Raw genomic sequence first — 5240 nt, 5'->3', positions numbered from 1 at the left:
TCCATAGATAACTCATAATTAAATTTTTAATTTCCTTAGATAACTCATAATTAAATTTTTAATTTCCATAGATAACTCATAATTAAATTTTTAATTTCCTTAGATAACTCATAATTAAATTTTTAATTTCCTTAGAGAACTCATAATTAAATTTTTAATTTCCTTAGATAACTCATAATTAAATTTTTAATTTCCTTAGATAACTCATAATTAAATTTTTAATTTCCTTAGATAACTCATAATTAAATTTTTAATTTCCATAGATAACTCATAATTAATTTTTTAATTTCCTTAGATAACTCATAATTAAATTTTTAATTTCCATAGATAACTCATAATTAAATTTTTAAGTTCCTTAGATAACTCATAATTAAATTTTTAATTTCCATAGATAACTCATAATTAAATTTTTAATTTCCTTAGATAACTCATAATTAAATTTTTAATTTCCTTAGATAACTCATAATTAAATTTTTAAGTTCCTTAGATAACTCATAATTAAAGGGGGTTTTTAGCCCGCAAAAAAGGTTAATGACGTCTCAATGTTTTCGACGACTGCAGAAAGAGGGTACACTGATTAAATTTAGGTTACGAATAAAGGTAATTTTTTTAATTTATTATAAACCTTCACGCGCTACTTTTAACAAATGTTTTTAATTTTTTTGTCGCGTGCTGGTCACTAATCGACAAATCAATCAAAAGAAATCAAATCATTGAGTTCGAGGTTAATCAGGTTATACAGGAATCGTGATCGAAAGATATCGTTACGCCCTCTTTTGGCGACCTTGTGAGGTGTTGATTATCCGGATTTTTAAACAGAGTTTTGTTGTAAAAAATATGATTTAACTTAAATTTTATTATTAGAATATTATCTTCTATCTGTAAATAAAAAAAGGGATGGTTAAAATCAAAAAAAAATGTTTTCTAGTTAATTTATTAAAATTTTACTCTAATTTATTCGCGCGTCATCAAAGTTGGCAGAACTTTCGACTTTTGGTGAAATTGAAATAAAATTTCCAAATATTTGTCCACTTTCATAATATAATATATTCGCTCGAAATATACGCCCCAAACTCAAAACCGTTTTTACGCCCCTGACTGTGTTAACAAATTTTACTAATATTGGGACAAATACATTGGGCTAGTAAAAAATAAAAGAGCATGGGGTCTTAGATCCCAAGGACCATTTAAATAATTGTAAATGTAGGGGTCCGAAGGTCACAAGGATCAGTTTAAAAAAAAACTTATTTCCAAGCCTATTTCAGACTACAATAACCTGAGTTCTGAGCGCGCCAAATCTTCGTTATTTCGCCTTCTTTCTATACTCTGTGCAGAAGCTAGCGAGGGAGAGAGAGAAGAGGAAGTGAAGGGACATGCTGGAAACACATGCGCCGCCGCTGGAGCTCCGGAGTCGCGGCGAAGGTTGTCAACTTGTCAGTCCAATCGTGCTCCTCCGCCTTTCCGCTTTTCAAGTTGCAAACAGACCGTAAAATGGCAAAAATAAACGATATTAAAGGCCTATTAACCGTATACGCTTATTTGGACTCGCCTTCTATTTCAGGAACCCCTCGTGGCCAGGCTTAAGGAAACGGAGAAACATAACTCCGCGCGAACTCAATCGTTCAGTCGTTTAAATCCTAATGGTTCCCCCAGACGAACCCGCATCACCCGTCCGGACCAACTCGGCTGTCGGCGAGAGGGAGAAAGAACGGAAAATATTCGAGACGGCTCTTCACTAATAATTGTTACTCGCACATGTTCTTCGAGCCGTGTCATAAACATGTATGACATTTCATATCATTTCATTGATGATGTTGAAGATCACATAGTTAACCGCGCGGTGACCATACTCCCTATATTGGTAAATTGGAACAATAGCCCCGCAACTCTCTTTGTTCCCCTTTCTCGACCCCCTTAAAGAACTTTTTAAGGAGATTCCAATGGTGCAAAAATTATTCCCCGCAAATCATTACTTAAAAAGTTAATTAAAAATTGGCCAAAGACTATACATTGGCGCCGGGCACTCACTTCGCTCGAGCGCTGGGGGGCCGTACCGGCGCCCCCCCCCCCAGCCCCGTTCTTTATACTATCATGGGTGATATTTATAAACCCCATTAAGTATATCTCCTTAAGTATTAATTCCCAAAAAATAATGTTTCGCATTAAAAAACAAAAGAAAAAACTAGCGAAATGTGTGATGTCAAATGAAGCACGATTATTTACAACTAATTACTATGTTCCTTTGCGAACATGCTGTCGTGGCCGAGTGGTTAAGGCGTCAGACTAGAAGTGTGATGGGATCTTCCCGCACAGGTTCGAATCCTGCCGGCTGCGAGATTTGGTTTTTATGTGATATCAAATGAAGAACAATTATTTACAACTAATTACTATGTTCTATGGCAAGAAAGCAGTCGTGGCCGAGTGGTTAAGGCGTCAGACTCGAAGAGTGATGGGATCTTCCCACGCAGGTTCGTATCCTGCCGGCTGCGAGGTTTGGTTTTTGTGTGATGAAAAAAGAAGCACCATTATTTACAACTTATTACTATGTTCAATGGTAATCAAGCAGTCGTGGCCAAGTGGTTAAGGCGTCAGACTCGAAATCTGATGGGATCTTCCCGCGCAGGTTCGAATCCTGCCGGCTGCGTGGTTTGGTTTTTGTGTGATGTAAAATTAAGCACCATTATTTACAACTTATTACTATGTTCTACGGCGAGCAAGCAGTCGTGGCCGAGTGGTTAAGGCGTCAGACTCGAAATCTGATGAGATCTTCCCGCGCAGGTTCGAATCCTGCCGGCTGCGAGGTTTGGTTTTTGTGTGATGTAAAATGAAGCACCATTATTTACAACTTATTACTATGTTCATCGGTAAACAAACAGTCGTGGCCGAGTGGTTAAGGCGTCAGACTCGAAATCTGATGAGATCTTCCCGCGCAGGTTCGAATCCTACCGGCTACGAGTTTTAGTTTTTGTGTGATGTAAAATGAAGCACCATTATTTACAACTTATTACTATGTTCTATGGCGAGCAAGCAGTCGTGGCCGAGTGGTTAAGGCGTCAGACTCGAAATCTGTTGGGATCTTACCGCGCAGGTTCGAATCCTGCCGGCTGCGAGTTTTAGTTTTTGTGTGATGTAAAATGAAGCACCATTATTTACAACTTATTACTATGTTCTATGGCGAGCAAGCAGTCGTGGCCGAGTGGTCAAGGCGTCAGACTCGAAATCTGATAGGATCTTCGCGCGCAGGTTCGAATCCTGCCGGCTGCGAGGTTTGGTTTTTGTGTGATGTAAAATGAAGCACCATTATTTACAACTTATTACTATGTTCTATGGCGAGCAAGCAGTCGTGGCCGAGTGGTTACGGCGTCAGACTCGAAATCTGATGAGATCTTCACGCGCAGGTTTGAAACCTGCCGGCTGCGAGGTTTGGTTTTTGTGTGATGAAAAAAGAAGCACCATTATTTACAACTTATTACTATGTTCAATGGTAAACAAGCAGTCGTGGCCGAGTGGTTAAGGCGTCAGACTCGAAATCTGATAAGATCTTCCCGCGCAGGTTCGAATCCTGCCGGCTGCGAGGTTTGGTTTTTGTGTGATGTAAAATGAAGCACCATTATTTACAACTTATTACTATGTTCTATGGTGAACAAGCAGTTGTGGCCGAGTGGTTAAGGCGTCAGACTCGAAATCTGTTGGGATATTCCCGCGCAGGCTCGAATCCTGCCGGCTGCGAGGTTTGGTTTTTGTGTGATGTAAAATGAAGCACCATTATTTACAACTTATTACTATGTTCTAAGGTGAACAAGCAGTCGTGGCCGAGTGGTTAAGGCGTCAGACTCGAAATCTGTTGGGATCTTCCCGCGCAGGTTCGAATCCTGCAGGCAGCGAGGTTTAGTTTTTGTGTGATGTAAAATAAGCACCATTATTTACAACTTATTACTATGTTCACTGGTAAACAAGCGGTCGTGGCCGAGTGGTTAAGGCGTCAGACTCGAAATCTGATGGGATCATCCCGCGCAGGCTCGAGTCCTGCCGGCTGCGAGGTTTGGTTTTTGTGTGATGAAAAAAGAAGCACCATTATTTACAACTTATTACTATGTTCAATGGTAAACAAGCAGTCGTGGCCGAGTGGTTAAGACGTCAGACTCGAAATCTGATGAGATCTTTCCGCGCAGGTTCGAATCCTGCCGGCTGCGAGGTTTTGTTTTTGTGTGATGTAAAATAAGCACCATTATTTACAACTAATTACTATGTTCTATGGCAAGCAAGCAGTCGTGGCCGAGTGGTTAAGGCGTCAGACTCGAAATCTGATAGGATCTTCCCGCGCAAGTTCGAATCCTGCCGGCTGCGAGGTTTGGTTTTTGTGTGATGTAAAATGAAGCACCATTATTTACAACTTATTACTATGTTCTATGGTGAACAAGCAGTCGTGGCCGAGTGGTTAAGGCGTCAGACTCGAAATCTGTTGGGATCTTCCCGCGCAGGTTCGAATCCTGCCGGCTGCGAGGTTTGGTTTTTGTGTGATGAAAAAAGAAGCACCATTATTTACAACTTATTACTATGTTCTATGGCGAGCAAGCAGTCGTGGCCGAGTGGTTACGGCGTCAGACTCGAAATCTGATGAGATCTTCACGCGCAGGTTTGAAACCTGCCGGCTGCGAGGTTTGGTTTTTGTGTGATGAAAAAAGAAGCACCATTATTTACAACTTATTACTATGTTCAATGGTAAACAAGCAGTCGTGGCCGAGTGGTTAAGACGTCAGACTCGAAATCTGATGGGATCTTCCCGCGCAGGTTCGAATCCTGCCGGCTGCGAGGTTTTGTTTTTGTGTGATGTAAAATAAGCACCATTATTTACAACTAATTACTATGTTCTATGGCAAGCAAGCAGTCGTGGCCGAGTGGTTAAGGCGTCCGACTCGAAATCTGATGGGATTTTCCCGCACAGGTTCGAATCCTGTCGATGGCGAGGTATGGTTTTATATGGTGATGTCAAATGAAGCGCGATTACTTAAAAATATCTACTATTATCCTTGGGCAGAAGTAATAATGGCCGATGGGTGAAGGTGTCAGACTCGAAATGTAATGGTATCTTCCCGCGCATTTTCGAATCCTGCCGATTGCTAGATTTGGTTTTCAGTGGTGATATCAAATGAAGCGCGATTATTTACAAATTTTAACTATTTTATCTGTCAGACAAGCAGTGGTTAGGGCGTCAGGCTTGAAATTTGAAGGGGTATTCC

General features: G+C 40.5%; 16 non-coding genes across 16 annotated transcripts; all 16 read left to right on the top strand.

Moving 5' to 3' along the window:
* The first annotated feature begins 2562 nt into the window (after positions 1 to 2562).
* On the top strand, positions 2563 to 2644 carry TRNAS-CGA (transfer RNA serine (anticodon CGA)). Its single transcript has one exon. It is a non-coding gene; the product is annotated as a tRNA-Ser (tRNA).
* Positions 2645 to 2717: 73 nt separating this feature from the next.
* On the top strand, positions 2718 to 2799 carry TRNAS-CGA (transfer RNA serine (anticodon CGA)). Its single transcript has one exon. It is a non-coding gene; the product is annotated as a tRNA-Ser (tRNA).
* A 73-nt stretch (positions 2800 to 2872) lies between these two features.
* TRNAS-CGA (transfer RNA serine (anticodon CGA)) lies at positions 2873 to 2954 on the top strand. The gene has a single exon. It is a non-coding gene; the product is annotated as a tRNA-Ser (tRNA).
* Positions 2955 to 3027: 73 nt separating this feature from the next.
* TRNAS-CGA (transfer RNA serine (anticodon CGA)) lies at positions 3028 to 3109 on the top strand. The gene has a single exon. It is a non-coding gene; the product is annotated as a tRNA-Ser (tRNA).
* Positions 3110 to 3182: 73 nt separating this feature from the next.
* TRNAS-CGA (transfer RNA serine (anticodon CGA)) lies at positions 3183 to 3264 on the top strand. Its single transcript has one exon. It is a non-coding gene; the product is annotated as a tRNA-Ser (tRNA).
* Positions 3265 to 3337: 73 nt separating this feature from the next.
* On the top strand, positions 3338 to 3419 carry TRNAS-CGA (transfer RNA serine (anticodon CGA)). Its single transcript has one exon. It is a non-coding gene; the product is annotated as a tRNA-Ser (tRNA).
* Positions 3420 to 3492: 73 nt separating this feature from the next.
* Positions 3493 to 3574, top strand: TRNAS-CGA (transfer RNA serine (anticodon CGA)). The gene has a single exon. It is a non-coding gene; the product is annotated as a tRNA-Ser (tRNA).
* Positions 3575 to 3647: 73 nt separating this feature from the next.
* Positions 3648 to 3729, top strand: TRNAS-CGA (transfer RNA serine (anticodon CGA)). Its single transcript has one exon. It is a non-coding gene; the product is annotated as a tRNA-Ser (tRNA).
* Positions 3730 to 3802: 73 nt separating this feature from the next.
* Positions 3803 to 3884, top strand: TRNAS-CGA (transfer RNA serine (anticodon CGA)). Its single transcript has one exon. It is a non-coding gene; the product is annotated as a tRNA-Ser (tRNA).
* A 72-nt stretch (positions 3885 to 3956) lies between these two features.
* Positions 3957 to 4038, top strand: TRNAS-CGA (transfer RNA serine (anticodon CGA)). The gene has a single exon. It is a non-coding gene; the product is annotated as a tRNA-Ser (tRNA).
* Positions 4039 to 4111: 73 nt separating this feature from the next.
* On the top strand, positions 4112 to 4193 carry TRNAS-CGA (transfer RNA serine (anticodon CGA)). Its single transcript has one exon. It is a non-coding gene; the product is annotated as a tRNA-Ser (tRNA).
* A 72-nt stretch (positions 4194 to 4265) lies between these two features.
* On the top strand, positions 4266 to 4347 carry TRNAS-CGA (transfer RNA serine (anticodon CGA)). Its single transcript has one exon. It is a non-coding gene; the product is annotated as a tRNA-Ser (tRNA).
* A 73-nt stretch (positions 4348 to 4420) lies between these two features.
* On the top strand, positions 4421 to 4502 carry TRNAS-CGA (transfer RNA serine (anticodon CGA)). The gene has a single exon. It is a non-coding gene; the product is annotated as a tRNA-Ser (tRNA).
* A 73-nt stretch (positions 4503 to 4575) lies between these two features.
* On the top strand, positions 4576 to 4657 carry TRNAS-CGA (transfer RNA serine (anticodon CGA)). Its single transcript has one exon. It is a non-coding gene; the product is annotated as a tRNA-Ser (tRNA).
* Positions 4658 to 4730: 73 nt separating this feature from the next.
* On the top strand, positions 4731 to 4812 carry TRNAS-CGA (transfer RNA serine (anticodon CGA)). The gene has a single exon. It is a non-coding gene; the product is annotated as a tRNA-Ser (tRNA).
* Positions 4813 to 4884: 72 nt separating this feature from the next.
* TRNAS-CGA (transfer RNA serine (anticodon CGA)) lies at positions 4885 to 4966 on the top strand. Its single transcript has one exon. It is a non-coding gene; the product is annotated as a tRNA-Ser (tRNA).
* The last annotated feature ends 274 nt before the right edge of the window (positions 4967 to 5240 follow it).

Source organism: Leiobunum rupestre, chromosome 7 (assembly GCF_980474605.1).
Source record: "Leiobunum rupestre chromosome 7, qqLeiRupe1.1.hap1, whole genome shotgun sequence".
Taxonomy (NCBI): domain Eukaryota; kingdom Metazoa; phylum Arthropoda; class Arachnida; order Opiliones; family Sclerosomatidae; genus Leiobunum; species Leiobunum rupestre.
Note: the sequence above shows the minus strand (reverse complement) of the source record. Positions and strands in the feature narration are given on the sequence as shown.